General features: G+C 42.2%; 1 protein-coding gene and 1 long non-coding RNA gene across 3 annotated transcripts in view; one reads left to right on the forward strand and one right to left on the reverse strand.

The window, feature by feature from the left end:
- Window positions 1-3,628: 3,628 nt before the first annotated feature.
- LOC120303000 lies at window positions 3,629-6,657 on the reverse strand. Its single transcript, XR_005555306.1, has 2 exons — window positions 6,546-6,657; window positions 3,629-5,189 (listed from the first exon to the last, which is right to left on the reverse strand). It is a non-coding gene; the product is annotated as an uncharacterized LOC120303000 (long non-coding RNA).
- A 194-nt stretch (window positions 6,658-6,851) lies between these two features.
- HNF4G (hepatocyte nuclear factor 4 gamma) overlaps window positions 6,852-16,534 on the forward strand; it is a 61,421-nt gene continuing 51,738 nt past the window's right edge. The window contains exon 1 of one of the 2 annotated variants that reach the window (XM_039332067.1): window positions 6,852-7,009. The gene's annotated coding sequence lies outside the window, so the exon portion shown is untranslated. The remainder of the gene's footprint in view (window positions 7,010-16,534) is intronic. The other variant, XM_039332065.1, reaches the window with a different exon arrangement.

Genomic DNA, 16,534 nt, shown 5'->3' on the forward strand with positions numbered 1-16,534 from the left:
GCGCTGGGAGTGGGACGCATCACCTGCCCTCCGGTCACACTTGAACTTACTGCTTTGAGGCTGATGAACTGCCTCTCTCGACGGTTTCACTTCCGCAGTTCACGATTTATAGAGATTGAGAGGAGCGCTCTCGCTCTTCCAGTGATAGGAAAGCACGCACGGGCCCCTTCCAAGAGAGCAGCTCTCTCTTCCCGTGCTCAGATGCGCGGCGGCAAACTTATGCAAATGCAGGCTCGCTCCATTTTATCCGGGAAACTGGTCTTCCTGAACGGAAGGTTTGATAGTGGCACCGTGAGCTCTCCCTGTGGGCCCCAGCAAATCCCAGGGAGATAAGAAGGGCGGGGCGGGGGGCGGAGGTTCCTCATTCCCCTCTGTCTTGTGATCCTTAAGCGTCTTGATCTCGAGGGAGATGCCGTTTTGCCGGTCCTCGCAGCGCGAGCAGCAAGACGCTAATTAGAACGGAACAGCTGAATTCGTATCACATTGGAAAACTGAGTGGGAAAATTAGGGGATTAAATGCCCCTTGACGTTCAAAAGAACAAAACAAAACATGGACGATGGGTACAATTTGGTGTCCGTCTAATGTTCTTCAGATTGACTTCCTCGCCCATCGAGCCCAGCTTTTGGAGGGAATGGCAAGGAATTGTGGGAACTTCAATCTGGAGGGCGCCGGGCTTGAAATAAACTTTTTAAGAGCACGCGGTCTCCCTGCACGTAGGAAAGTAGCGCTGCGGGGACAGAGCTGTGCGTTCTCGTTGTCCTCCAGGAATTCGAGATTTTCAGAGACTGAAAACTCTCGATCTGGCCCGCTAACCGCGTGACCAGAATTTTGTTTAAGCCTTGGATTTCAGTTCAGCAATGCCTGACGTTTTCCTAATTTGTCGATAAATATCTTGAGACGCAGAGGGACTGTCCCCAGATTTACGTCAGTCTCTCGGGGGTTAAAGAGAGAGACACGCCGGTGCCCAATGGTCCAGCTACTTCACGCCCCAGGCTGTTTCCAGCGCCTCTTTCCCCCCGCGGCTTCCGAGGAAAAAGGCTAGGCCGGCTCCAGGGGCATCGCCGCTTTCAACTTTCCCACAGCTAATTGCCAAGGCACCTTCTCGGGTGTTTTGCCTCGGCTTTATTGTACTTGCGATAACGGCTCATAAAAAAGGGGGGGGGACTCTTATCTGCCGCCTAGCAATTCGCCCCTTCTGTACTGGCTGGATGACGATTCCCATCGCTTCAGTGGGCGAAAAGGTGGTAGTGGTGGTGGTGGTGGTGGTGAAGAAAAGGTTCCTTTCAAAGAAATCCGGGGGAAAGTCCAGAGATACCTCGAAAAGGCCAATTGCCCGCTTCACCCCAGCGACTGGGCTAGTCCCCAAAAGTCATGGCACTGCCCGTTGGTTAAAGATGTCACAAGGCTCTCCGTTTGTTTTAGGGGGAACTCTTCGACAGATGTAACCTGCCTCTAACAATTACCTACTTTCAGATAAAACCCCTCCCCTCGCAAACCTTTTCTTGCCAGAAAATATGGCCGGAAGCGGAGTATCTACGGCTCAGATCCCCGGATAATTTTGTCCCATGGTCCCCCGGCAGCAATTCCGCAGGGCGAACAATGGCACCTCATCTTGGCTCACCTGACTTGGAAGTCAAGTCTCATCCAGAGCAGAGAGATTCTTTAAACCCGCGCTGTTCAAAACAGTTTGCGCCCACACGAGCTACGCAGGGTGGCCGCGCCAAGGCGCAAGAAACAGGCGCTCCTGTCTGTGGGTTTGGCAGGCAGTCTCTCTCCTCCTCCCAGCCGTGAGGAAGTGCTAGCTAATTTTTGTCTTTCAATAATGGGGCCTTTTTTCCGTTCGGGAAGGACGACCACAAAAAGTGAGCTGCCCAACGAAACGTTGATGAATTCAGTCTCAGCGTGTCCTATAAATTAAATAACAGGAACGATACTCCAAAGCCACTTTCTGCTCATGTGAGAGAAAAGAGACCACCGCCGCCCAGTGCCAGTATTTGATGGGGAGGGGGGAGTCTTTGAAGACTTTGCCTTCCTCGTGCTGACTATTTGTGCTCTCCTTCCTTCATCCACGGTTTTAGCTTCCCTTTGTGCTTTCACCCATTAAAAGAGGGTGGCTGGCCCCAGATTTATGTCAGTCTCTTGCCAATCCTGGGTGATGGGCTTACAAGCTCCCGCCACGTGAATATTCGGAATGATGACAGGGTGGTCTGAACGTACTCGGTTAACAGCTGGACTTCGACACCGTCATAACCTTCACCATATCAAGGTCCAGCTGTTAACCGAGATGGTGGTGGTGGCGGTGGTGATCCCACCGATTTCTTTTGAATTGCTTGACGAATAAGGTGATTAAATCGGATGGAATCGGTAATCTTTTTTAAAACTGGCTTTTCACAGGAGAGGGGTGTTGGCATCGAGTATTTAGAAAACCCATCGAAATTTATTGGAATTTGGAAATCAACTCTTTGGGAACCCAAGACACTTTCTTCCAAATAAATGGGTTTGAGAAGACTTCACAACCCCTTCCAATTTTCCCAGAATTTTAGCTAATCTTAGGATGAGACCCATTCAGAGATGTGTAGGTTGTGCACAATATCCCATTGACCAATTCCCTTATTTAATTTTATTTCATGATCCATTTGAAATAAAACAACAAAAAAGATAATATGTTGACTACCTTTTCTACGAACCCATTCAACAAAAGAATTTCTTGGCTGACCTAATCAGTCATTCACTTTTTTAAATTACTTTTTTGGTGTTGCGAGGCTCTGACTTTGCATCTGCCTTGGCCTTGAGCTTGATCTTCTCAGGCTTCTAAAGGCACAACTACAGCCCCTGCAGCCCAATCCCCTTCACGCGAATTAATGCAAACCTTCAGCTTTGTGGAGTTTAATTGCAGGTAAGAGTAACCCGGATGGCTTGAGTTCGGGTGCTCAAGTGAGCAGGATAGGGTGCTCTCTTGACAAGCCACTCCTCTCCAAGACTTTCCAATCTGGTAAAATAGACAACTTTTCTTTGATATCAGGGGTGGTTTATATCTCCACGTTTAGGATCTTGGTGTCACATCTGAATTACTAAAACTGGTCAGGCCTAAGCAATACTATTACACTGGAGGAAGGGATTTAGATCCTCCAGTGTTGGGAGATTCCATATCCTATGACCCTGAGGATTGGCCATGCTGGCTTGGATTGGAGAGAAAGGAATCCAACACTACCTGGAGGCCTGTAGGTTATTCTCGGAGAGTACCTTAGAAGTGGCAGGCTAAGCAGAAACTGCACAGGGGAAAAGGTAGCCTTTAAAAAGGCATCTGATGGAATCGCTTCAGAGGTTGAATTTGTTCTTCCAAATAGATCCCACGGCTTTTCCATTTCCCCATCTCTTAATTCACTAGAAAAGAGAGATGTAATTCGCAGCTCTAATAAGTGTGTTTTAAAATGTATTCTGTGTGTGTGTGTGTGTGTGTGTGTGACACACACACACACATTTCCCAACCTGGAAACTTCCAGGTGTTTGGAGCTGCTATTTCTATAATCCACCGCAAATTATAAGATTTCATCCTACTTGTGGCTGGTGAAGTATGTCTGTGTATAGAGGATATTACCTGTCACAGATGCTAGCTGAACGGATACATTAAGCTAAACCACAGTTCAGTTAACAATGATTTGTTAAATAAGCAACAATTCGCCAATGGGCTAAGGAATAAATCAGTTTACAAACCATAGTTGGCTGCGAAAACCTCTCTGTGCGAAAGCACATTTCGACCTGATATGTGAACGCAGCCCTTAGCACAGAGTGTTTAAATCTATGAACAATGATTAGAGGGTGATCGACAATAGATGGTGTTTCTGAGCAGTCGCAGAGTGCTTTTTATCCGACTGCACCTCCATCCTAAGGCCTGGGCAAATCAACAATCTATTTGTACAAGCCTTTTAAAAGTGAGGTTCTTTTAAAAATAATGCATCTCAAAAACCATATTTTTCAACGAAGTAAACGCTCAGGAGATCTGAAGTTCACATTACTCTTCGTTGCCCGATTACCCCACAGGCAGAGCGAAAAAAACCAAAACCGCACCCCATTGCTAACCCAGGCTTCTTTTCCTGCCCCTTCCTAGGCTTGTTTACTCGAAAGTAAAGCTCAGGCAGTTAAGGGAGCCTAAGAATTGTCCAGCCAGCCTTTACCGCCATGAAATTGGGGAGAAAAAAAAAAAAAAACCACACGGCGGCATAAGTCAAAGATCACCTTGAGGAGAAAAATCCGGCTCCCCGGCGCCCCGCTCTTCGCCTCGCCGTTTCCCACCCCAGGTGAATTAGCGATGAAACTTCGGGGTGGCCGGCCTGCTTAAATCGCCTCCGAAAGTAGAAGAGCCTGTTCGGGGTTTAATTTTGAAACAAAACCACAGGTAATCGTCGCTGGCAGTCACTGAAATTCAGCCAGGGGAGATTAAATAGCTTTTTACTGCGGCCGCTCCGGTTAGTAATTCCTGCTGCCGCCCAGTCAAGAAGGGGGTGGGGGGATTATTCACCGTAAAGCGGACAAGGCCGGTTTTCTGCTTAGGCCAACTACACAGCAGTACTTGGAGACGAAGAGTGCTGTGAGACCGGAAAGCCTGCTTCATTAGAACTGGGGGAATAGAAAATCCCGCAGGTATTTAAGGCACGCTTCACCTTTACTTTCTCTTCAAGCAACAAACACCTTTACACAGGCCGTGCACATATTTCAGATGCGGTTTTCTTGGGTACCGATCTAATATTTAGGATTGCGGGGACAATACAGGGGATTCAAGGCTGGAAATAGCCACTTAAACTCTCTGAAGTCTCTCTGAGATTGCCAGACTCTTCATTTTCTTCTCTTTTTTTTTATCTCATATGCTTGGCTCTCGGATATGTCCGTCAACGGGTCTTCTGCATTTATCCCCCTCCGCAAATTGCAGGGGATTTCTCTGGGCGGATCGGATGCGATTGCCCGGGCATTTAGGACGGTCGCCGGACAGAGAGGATACCGCCCCGGGTGTGGCGTGTTCTGCCCTGGGAAGCCTCAAAGGATCTTCTGCCGCTTCCGAAAAGCTGCCGCCACCTCCTTGTGCTGGTCAAGTGAAAAGTTGGGTTGATAGAAGACACTAAATATAATTGGCTTAGTTTGTATTTAGTGGTGTGGAGCGAATCGGCCCGGAATAGCGAATTTCAACTGGTACCTAAATAAATAAGGACAGTGTTAAATCCTCTTCGCCATAAGTTCCTTTATGAAAGACACAGAGTGACAGCTGCTACTACCCTTTGAAGCATAAGATGGGCGTAATTTTGCCCCTGTTGGAGCCGGTCCGATACTGTCAAAGGTGGAAAGATAGGGACACCCATTTGTATCCCTGTAGCGATGTAAAGTGTGCACTAATGGCAGATATGGCGGCGCAGCGATGGTTGGATGACACCATAAATCATGTCGGAGGAATGGCGTAGGGACCGAAATGCTCGCTTACTGGTGTCTGCATTTGTAAGTTTCACCTAGGCTTGTGCTCGAGTTATTTTTGAACGAAGTCAATCTTATTTGGTTTATCCAAGTTGTGTCGAGTTGGTAATCAAGTGGTCGACCTTTGGAATCAGACTAAATTAAGGCCACCACACCCGGAATGCAAAAAATCAGGACGAGATGGCAGAAAACTAGCTCTCCTGCTGTCATTTAGGGGCTAAGGTGGGTATCTGCAGCATAACCCAGTTAAGCCTAGAGTAGTTTCAATGCCAAACGTTGGAGAGCTCACCGATTCAGTCAAATCCTGATGCCAAGTATTCATCTGAAGACGAAATTCAAACCCCTGTTTAATTCCCACTAAATCGGCATTATGATTAACAGCTACTGGCTGTATCCTGGCCCCTTTTAAAATGTGCAACTCACTAAGGAACTCATAATTAAAACAAATAGGTTAGAATTTACATTTTTTAAAAAAAAATTTGTTGGAATTTGGTGGTTCAATCCGTCTAGGTCTGAACAGATAAAAGTCCTATTAATCCTCGATGTACTGCAAAACCTAGGCTTGTTGTAATTCGCTTACAAATTATTCTTACGCCATCCCTGGCAGGGGACAACTCTAGCTGGCAGAAGACTTACGGAATTTGGGCTCCGTCCAGCTTTGCAAGCGATGGACGAAACCCGTCGAATCTCACGTTTGATTACACATAAGTTCAGTTTAGTATGTGCTTATGTACACGCGTTAAGTCTTTAGACCAAGCACTTGGAATGCTACCGGCGTTCTTCCTGTTACGCGCACATTTTCTTGGAGTGACGTTGATTCCAGCGTCCCAAGAAGCGGAAACAAAGATGTTCCTACACTTTTGAAGTATTTAACGGAAAACTACTTTCAGGACAGGTAAAGCCTAACGAGAAACCAGACGGGCGCCTTCCACCGTGGCCACGCCCACTGCTCCATCCAGGGAGGTCGCACAGTTACTCGGCAGCCCTCAGCAGTGGCTCCTTTGCAGCACTGCGCGACCCTCTGCAAACCAACTTGGACTAAAATTTCAGTGAACGCAAAGGGACTAACGTTGAATAAACACACCTTGTTTAAATGTGAAAGCCCTATTCCACCTGCGGCGCGTGGCGGCTATTCAAGAGCTATATTCCGTCTAAGCACAGAGACGCTTGTTTTTCCAGCCCAGGCGAGGCTGAACGTCGAGCACAAGGGGGACAGGAGCGCGCCCGTGAGGGAAATGGCTCCCGGGCATAAAGAAACCGAGGCCCACGGGAAAGCAAAAACTTTCAGTTTTCCGTATGCTCCTAGTTACTGTTTAACATCCCCACCCACGTTTCAGTTTGTTTAGTAAATCGATCTGAAGCGACTGCCGGGGCTCCGTCGCCATTAAGCCAGGTTCCTATTTGTTCCCTCCGGGGCAGATTGTGCTCAGTCGCCGGGCGAGCGAAGGGCAAGGCCCGGGGAAACGGAGGGGAGGGAGCCTGGGGAAGGGAGCGTGGATCTGTTCCTCAGGCGCTTCTAAGCTGACTCGCAGCTGCTTCAGCCGCCAGGTAAGTTTTATTTCCGCCGGCGCCTCTAGAAAGACGAGAGCGGAGCTTTGCCGCCCTCGCGCCGGCGCCTTGCCTGCCCGGAACTACGAGGCCTTTCTGGTCCAGCAGGAGCCGGCGAAGCTCCAGTGCCGCTCGCCGCCGAGCTGCTACGATGACAAGGCGAGAAAGGAAAAAGAGCGACGGCTTCACCGTTGAGAGGTCGCGCTGCTGCTTTGCCTTCCCAGGCCCCCTTCCCCGCCTCTTTGAATGGCGGGACTGCAGCCTCCCCTTAGGGAACGAAGGCGCGTACTTCAGCCGGCTCTTTTGGCTAGAGGGCTGGATCCGCTCCTCTCTGCGAAAAATGTGAATTCCAAGGCGGCTCTTCTAGCCCTGCTTACCTGTCCTTTTATACAGAAAGAAGTTTTTAACTCACTTTGGACTTGGATTTAAACCAAGTTTGGGAGAGCTCCCCTCCCCGATAATTTTATCCCACTTCCGGTGGGATGGGTTTCGGAGTAGGTTGTTAACGAGAGGTTGCCCCACGATCTTGGTTCATTAAAAACCAACCGAGTCTCAGGAAAAGGAACTTGGGCAGCTTCCTCAAGAGTGCAGAGATTTCTGGTTAGTCCCAGGGCGTTTCCCAACCCAGTATAAATTCCACTGCGGTTAGGAAAGAGAATATGTGGTGTTTTTCTCCACCTGAGAGGTAACAAAAAAGTCCACCTGAGAGGTAACAAAATGTTAGGGAGTGTCGGTGGGTCTTAGTGTTCTGTTATCCACTGTGCTGGCCCTGCCTTGGGCCTTGTGTCCAGAATTTGGCTCCATTGTTGTATTTCTATTTTATTTCCTTAATTGACCAAATGCCAATTGGGATATTTTAGCAGGTGGTGGCATGATCCTGCATACTCCTTGCTCTCATTTTAGAATTAAGTTCTGCAGCCCCATATTTGGGGCAAAGAGGTCTAAATAAAGAATTGAGCAAGAAAAAAGTGCAAGATCATTACATTTGATGGAATGCCAACCTTTCTAAAACTATCCAAAATAAAACACTCTTTTTATAAAAGAAAATTATTTTGATATGCAGATCTTTCAGTGTTTGATTAATTTTACCAAGTTGCTTCATATACATGACAGTACATTTGCATGAAACCCCCTTGCTGTCTGATTATGGTTTTAAAAAGCAACTATATGAAACAGTCTTATATTTAAAACAATATCTCTAAAGATATTGTCTTCCACCACACAGTTACTGCCTGTAGCCCAATTAGTATATTTCATCACCTCCCACTCACATACTTCTTGGTTACATTCATTTCCCAAAACAGGGAAAGCAAAATTGATTATTTTTCTCTTTCCTGTTTTGTCTTCATAACAATTCTGTAAGTTACAAAAAAGTTAACTGGCTTCAAGTCTTATCAACTGCTTTCTTAGGATAACTAGGATACTAGGACATACCCAGTATACATTATCTTCAATGTAACTGTTAAATGACTTCTGTTCCAGGATACCTAAGGAGTGCCAGTGGGGAATGTTGATGTAGGGTATGAATTATTCAAATGAGATGAATGAAAGAGTAGATCAGGCATGTCAAACTCATGACGTCAAGTGACATCATGCAATGTATTGGAACTTTTTCCCCATTGCTGGCAATGGGGTGGGCATGGTTTTGGCGTGACGCATCCAGCCTGCGGGCCAGCAGTTTGACATGCCTGGAGTAGATGATAAAAAGGCCCTGCAGATGCCATTGTCCATCATTTACCTTTCACTAAGAGTCCTCTTCCTTTAGCTTGGTATTTCCCTTTATTTTGATTCTACCTTCATTTAAGGCCCTCAAGATCTTAGAGGGTTATTTCTATGCTTGTCACAACAGCTTTATAGCATAATGTAGTAGGTGAGCTTCACAGGTGAGCTCCCACTCCAGATGAGGAATGAGCAATGGCTGGGTCCTTCCTCTTTGATATTGTTGACCTAAGTTCCATTGTCCTAATTTACATTGACAATGGAGGCATCTGGAGGGAGTTGCAGTACCACAGCATCCTGTGACTTCTAACCCATCAGGTCCTTTTTTTAAATCATAATTGTTGAAAATTCAATGCACAATTTTAAGGAAACAGGTAAACTGTGCTCTAGGCCATTAAATATGTATAAAACAATTTTTAAAAAACTTCCAAATTCAGCACAGTCCTCATGCATTATGTGCACCACACCTATTAAGTGGTTATTATCCACTTGAAGATTGCTGACTTAGTCTAAATAATCATGGGCCTCTACAGTGCCCTATTTTTGCACTGTTCACCCCCCCCCCAAACAATCTGGTGATATTATTTTTCTGGACGGAGTGACAACTTGTGCAAACTCTCTGGAAGTTTGCACAAGTTGTCAGCCTGCTTGCAGAACTATTTCTGTCTCTAGGGCAGACCTGCACAACATAATGCCCCTGGGCCATATGTTGCCTGTCAAGCTGCCTTGTGCTGCTGGCACTTTTTGAAAAATAATCTACTGCCACCAAACATCAACACTCTTAAGAAAGACCTGTGCTTCACAGCCACATCTGCCCGAAAGAAACACTGCCAAGCGCCTTCAGTATTTCCAGGCTCATGGACACTGCCAGCTCCATTGCTGTCTTGGAGCCACTAGCTATCAAATAGCTGATTAGCATGCTAGCTATTCTTTTGTGGCCTAACTTTATTTTAAAGGTGTAAATCTGGCTCTTTCCTTCTATAAGTTGTACAGGCCTACTTAGAGCCTAAATTACCATCGTACTGTTTCTCAGTATTGCAGTGAGAAAAGTGATACTGTCTTTTATGAAACCGACAAAGCAACTTTCCCCAAGAAAGACTCTGGATTTCATGTGGCATGTTGATTACTCTCTATAGATTCACATGTTCAGTGCAATAAGCATGTCTAGAAAATTCTTGAAAGGGAAAGAGTAAGTCAATTGAAAATGGACTCTAAACAAACATTTGGAGAAATAGATAGCTATTACTATATTAGAGGAATTTACTTTGAATTAAATGTGTTTGGAATTTATAACTGATGACATGAAAAAATAATTTCTTGTTCTTCAGTATTGTATGTCTTTTATTCATATCGTCATCTATTTCTAAGGAATTTGGAGCTCTAAGCTCCCTGTAGATAAAACCCAATCTTGTATATGATTGCTCAGAAGTAAATCCTACTGCAGTGATAGCGAACCTTTTAGAGACCGAGTGCCCAAACTGCAACCCCCAGAACCCACTTATTTATCGCCGGGTGCCAGGTGAGCGTGACTGTGGTGATCATGGCAGATTGGGTAAGTGATCACCTCGATGTTGCTCATGGGGAGGGACGCCTGTGGGGGCCAGGCAGGGTTGGGGGAGATTCAGGGGGTCTCTGGCAGGTGGGGCGGTGGGCAGGAGGCTCGTCCTGCAGGGTGAGGCGAGGTAGGGTGGGGGTGCCATTGTCACAGGGCAAGGTGAGGCAGGGGCCAGGGCGGCTGCTGCCTGACACCATCGGCCCCCGCACACAGAGGCCAGTGAGCCCATGGGTGCTGGGATGCATCTGGCCATGTGCAAGTTAGCGGGCGACTGGTTGAAGAGGGATGGTTGCCATCTCTGGGGTATGGCACGCATGCCCACAGAGAGGGCTCCGAGTGCTGCCTCTGGCACACATGTCATAGGTTCGCTACCACTGTCCTACTGGGTTTGTTCCTCAAGAAGATGATTTTGCATTTCATGTAATGACAACAGACACAAAAGTAGACTATACACTATGAAATATTCAGGTAAAATGTGAGTTGTGGGAAGGTTGTTTGAATGTTTTATTGATCATCCCAGTCTCTTTTTCTCTTCTTCCTCTTGTTGCTTTTTGAAAATGTGTTTAAAGGGAGATTAAGATGGAAAACATTTAAATGTTCTTTTGTAACCTGCTCCATGCTTCCCATAATTCCTCTGTTACTCTGCAGCTTTGAGAAAGGGGGAAAAAACACAGTTTAGATGCTGTTTTCATTGCTTACTACTTGCTTCCCTGTCTGTTTCTTCCTGTCTCACAGATGCACAACAGCTCTGCCTGAGGCACACCTCATACACATTAAAAAAAAAATCAAGTGTAGGACAAGATCCCAATGCAGCTACTTTTTCAGAACACTTTTGTGGCTTGTGCAATTAGAAAGCAGAACCATTTCTCTCTTTCCCCCCCGATGTTCATCAGACTTGATTAGGGATACCAAAATAGAAATTGTCTTTTCTCATTTAACACTGAATAAATGTGGAAGGGCCAGTCTGCTTTCAAATTAACAGAAAGAAAGGTTACATTTTCCACTTGGGATGAAGATGATGGAAGTTTTAATCCCATGTGTTTTTTTGATGCCAGTTTGCTGAAAGTGTTAATACTTTACACTACTGTCAAATCTCAAAGTAGCAGAAAACATGCCTTCAGTTTTTACTAGCATGGTCAGAAGGCCATAGATTCTGAGGGTTCTAGAAGAGACTTGGGGGGCATAGCGTTTCCATCTTGTCAGTTGACCAATGTGATTCCATAAGGTATAGAAATTAAAGCCACTTAGCTAATTCAATAAACTATGGCTCAGTTGCAAGAGTTCCTGTGTGTATATAAAACACACCTATTATGAAAATCTCCTTAGAATATCTCACTCCAAATTTTGGAATATTTTATTTATAAAGTTTCTATGTACTTTTTTATTTTGCTATTTACTAACATTAGTCGGAGTAGCACCTGGACAACAGTATTGAATTTCTTCTGGATTCTTCAAATATATTTAAACCGTTATCCTGTTTTTGTTTTGTTGTGCAGATTACCTTCAGTGTATCTCCTATACAAATAAGCTCAGTTGTATTGAGAGGGATTTATTTCCATGTATGGTAGTAAGATGGCATTTGATATACAGTACAATGTTGGGAAACAAGCAAATGCCAGAGAATTCAATGAGATTTATTACCAACTGTGTATAGCAGAGATCCAACAGGTTTTAGTGAATGGAGGGGAACAGAATTATGGTGCAGAACATGCAAGGGTAAAATACACGCAGACAGGTTATGATTTTTTGGAGCATCTGGATTTTGAGAGTTGGTCTTTATTTTTAAACCATATTAAACCTTTTTAAGACTTAGGCTACAATTTTGGAATTTCCTGACAGTACAAAAAAAAAAAAACTGTTTTAAAGAGAGCTTTAGTGCCACAAAAAATATGGTCCTTACATTGAGGCATAGGATAGAAATTTTAACTATGAATTTAAGCAGTTCACATTTTCTTCTTCACTGAGGTCCCAGATGGACTTAGGCAAGCCACTATCTTGAAGCTTCTGTTCTCCATTCTTTCATTCCCAGAGTTGCATTACATTTAGAAGTGTGCTGAATTCTTGAAAGGCAGTAATAACACACCGTACTGCTGTAATTTCATAGCTGCTGTTCAAGAAGCTCACTCAGAAAACTTCTTTAAAAAAAACCCCAAGGCTTTTTTTCTTGCTTTATTTTTTACTCATGGATTCCTGAAACTGAATTATAAAATAAAGGGAAATTTCTGTTGATTTTCACAGCAACCAATAGATTATGTTACAGTGGTATACATGTAACTTTAATTGGAACTTTCTGTTTTCTAACAGGGCTTCCTTTTACCTTCTATCTAGCTATGCAAATATAATTTTATAACATTTAAGAAGTGTTCAGGTTTTATTTCCCTTTCCAGGAAGGCTTTTTTTTTTTTAAAAAAAATCTACCTTAGTAGTAGATGGGTAGAATACAAAAATCTGGACAAAAGCTGTATGGCAGCAGGGAAACAAACAAACAAACATACAAACATACCTTTGACTCATTGCTGCCATCAAGTGGTTATCTGGATTTTTTATGATTGCTCAATCCGGGTCTGGCAGTTTTAGAGAGTAGACATTTTAAAGACTGAAGTTGCAGTTTAATATTGAATACTAACCCAAATAAATAAATGGACACATATGATTTCTTTGGTTCTGGCTAAATGTAATGTGCAAACTGAACACTTTTTTTTAAACTTAATTTTTGAATCTAAACTCTGCAGATGATGCTATAGTCAATAAAACTTGCTTATAAAAACTGTAGCTTAACATGTTGTGGGAACTAGACTATACAATATAGGAAACAGTTGAAAGAAAAACCAGCATGGATTAATGCAGAAGAGACAAGATTTTTTTTTCTGCTATAGAGATTTTGTGCCTTCCTTTCCATCCTTATTTATGATGTTTTTTCCACTAATTTTTGTTCTATTCCAAATTGGTCACATTGCTGCTCTATTTTGGCATCAGGATCTCAGAAGGCTTTGGGGCTTGCAAACTAGAGCTGGGGATTTTGTGTTCCTTTTTAAGAAAAGAAATACAGGCAAGCCTTAGAATGTTTGTACCAAACATTTTTCCTGACTTCCAGGAAATGTTGCTTCTCTTAATTCTGCATAGCATTGTACTCCTTGCCTGTAGAGGAATTGCTGCAAATTTTTATCCCAGTGCATTTACTCCCAGGTAAATGTGCATTCAAATACCATCAGAGTATCTAATTCTAAATCCTAGTCAATTCAATAGTCTTACATCCAAATAAAATTCATAAGGTTACTTTGAATGGGAGGAATTTTGTAACAATTATATTAAAGCTACATACTAAACATTATGGTGAGAAACTGTTGCTTTCTCATGTTCTGACTAGTGTTTCAGAAGGTTTTGAAAGAGTTATGAAGCATTTAGTATTTCTAAAAATATATTTTATTATTGTATAATTTCATTACAAATCCTAATCTATGGATTAGATGTATAGAGTTATATAGGTAGGTATTCTCTCTGTTCCCATTTTTCATTGAATTACGTTCGGACAATATTACTAGAAAATAAATTCAAGGAAAGAAGATAAGGAAGTTGGTTGGAAAAAAGTAAAGTATGTGATTATATCCTCAGAAATGCATGGAGTTGCATTGTTGGAAATATGAAAAAAGATGCTTGGCATGATGAAGTAAAAGAGGCTGTGGATGAAAAAAATTGCATATGATAATAATTGCTACAAAAATCAGAGTGAAAGATAATGTACATGGTGCACATAGAGAAAGGATTGTTGTATATAAAGCAAGGAAATGTAAAAATCAAAAGAGGCAGAGAACATGTAGAGTGATTTGTATGGAAATAAATAATTATTTCGGCCATGGTTGAAGAGGACTAAACAAAGAGTATGATGAACAAAATTAAAAATAGAAGTAATAAAGATATTTGGGATAAAACTGAAGTGAAGGAATGCTGAAAGAATATTTTAGAGCTTAGTAAGGGAGTGATAATGAGATGTTGAATGAACTGAAACAAATGCCATAAATGTTCATGTCTTCAAAAAAAAAATACGAAAAGAAAGTCAGATTTGATCTGAAAATATTAAAAAAAATTAAGGTTTCAGAGATGTAATTGGAGAAATGCTAATTTATTGATGTGGTTTCCTTATAGAGTAGCTCTGTGGTTTGTTTAACATGTTTCTAAACTAAACTAAATTTGTGCCTGTTGATTGGAAGAACATTTCTCTTCTACAAAGGTAGCCAAATTGAATGCAAAAATAAAAGGGAGTTGCATATTGGTTGCCTAAGGCAATGAAAATAATGTATGATGGAAGTAAAACATGCGAGGATAAATGGAATACTTAGTGACTCAACACCAATAAGGTAAAAAGGCAGATAAAAAGGTATGATGTCACTTGGTTGCTTAATGTATTTATAAAAAAAATTATAAAGAATGCTTGTGATGACACTAGACACATTAGTTGGAAATGCAAAAATATGCATACTTTTTTATGTAGACAGTTTTGTTGTGTTGATTAAGAACCCAAATGATTTTCAGTGAGATTGAATGATATAACAACAAGTAAGGATCTGAAAATTAATATGTGGAATACCAAGGTAGTTGTGCTGGCAGGAAAAATGGAACGAAGGATTGCAGGTTATATGTAAATAATAATAAAAACTACAGCAAATAGAAAAACATGTATACTTTAGTTTAATGTTTACTGAAGTTGGGGAAACTGATGGAAACATTTTACAAAATAAAAATAATCTTTTGTAAGGGATGAATGTTTATTGAAAGTGAAAGATACTGTGTTTAATAGTGTTACTTTGCTTACTTTGTTATATGTAGTTAAGAGTTTGGGTAAAGAGAAGCAGAAAGTAAGTTGAATATAGTAGAAATGGGATACATAAAAATACTTAAGAAGTATGTGCAGTAAAAGAAGAAGAGAGAGGATCAAGAATTCCAAATGCAGTAAGTCACCGTTAATATTAGTAGCCATTGATAGCTTGATCCTCTGTTAATATATCCAATCTTCTTTTAAATCTATGCAAACTGTCTGCTGTTAATATATTACTAGGAATGAATATGTGCTTGGTGAAAAATAATGGCAGTGTTGAGAATGATTTGGAATTGTAATATTTTAAAAGAGGAAGAGAAAATCTTTGTATCGTCTAAGCCACAGGTGTCAAACTCGATCATGTCATGTGACATATCATGACGTATCGCAACATTTTTTCCATTGCGGAGCCGGGGTGCGTGTGGCCTGTGCATGATACATCCGGCCTGTGGGCTGCCAGTTTGACACCCCTGGTCTAAGCTATATATGATTTTAAATACAGTCATGTTTCCCTCACACCCCTTTGTTCCAAATAGAACAGCTTCAGTTGCTGCCATAGGTTTTTTTTAAATAAAGAAGCCACTCTACCATCCCCTATTTTTATCTATTTTTGCTGCTTTTCTTTTCCTGATGTGGTAACTGAATTTGTACCGAGGTCAAGTGTGTACTCACTACAGAGTTTTAAAGGATATTATTGTATCTGTGAGCCTGTTTTTAGATTCTTTTCTAATGATTCTAAGCATTGATTTCTACAAGAGCTGCACACTGGTTGACTTTTTCAGTGAGATGTCCACTATGACTCAAGGATCCCTTTTTCTGTTTTTTCTCTACCAGCTGACATCCCATTAATATATAGGGTAAAATCTGCATTTTTTTTTATGCCAACAGAGGTTATATTTGCCATTTAAAAGTCTATTCACTGGGATAGATCTTCTTGGGTCTCTGCACAATTCCTCTTTTATTTTTTCACTTTGAATAGTTTGGTACCATATGCAAATACAGCCACTTCAGGGCTCAGCTCTAATTCCAGGTTGCCTATGCAAGTTAAAAACACTTGGACTCAGCCTTCCATCTTGCATAATTCAGCAATATAAGACTTATCTGTTTATTCCCATTTCTTGTTCTCTTAGCAGGTGTGGCAGTTAATTTTCACATAGAGGAAAATAATCTGATATTAGATTCTGCTGATACCAAAGCTAAAGATAAATGGAAACAGGACTTCTTATTAAAAGGAAAGTCAGTTCAGCAGATTTCATAGCTTAAGCAAGAGAAAATCTGCAAAAATTTAAACTTGAATTTCATTAGAAATAGAGCTTGTACTTGAGAAACAGCAATTGCTGGAATTCTTTCATAGTTCTTGGATTTTTCTACAGTCACAGCTAGTCCTCGCTTAATCTCTGCTTGTTCAGCAAGCATTGAAAGTTATGATGGTGCTGAA

The sequence above is a fragment of the Crotalus tigris genome, unplaced genomic scaffold (assembly GCF_016545835.1).
Source record: "Crotalus tigris isolate CLP2741 ecotype Arizona unplaced genomic scaffold, ASM1654583v1 scf7180000024445.887990, whole genome shotgun sequence".
NCBI classification, from domain to species: domain Eukaryota; kingdom Metazoa; phylum Chordata; class Lepidosauria; order Squamata; family Viperidae; genus Crotalus; species Crotalus tigris.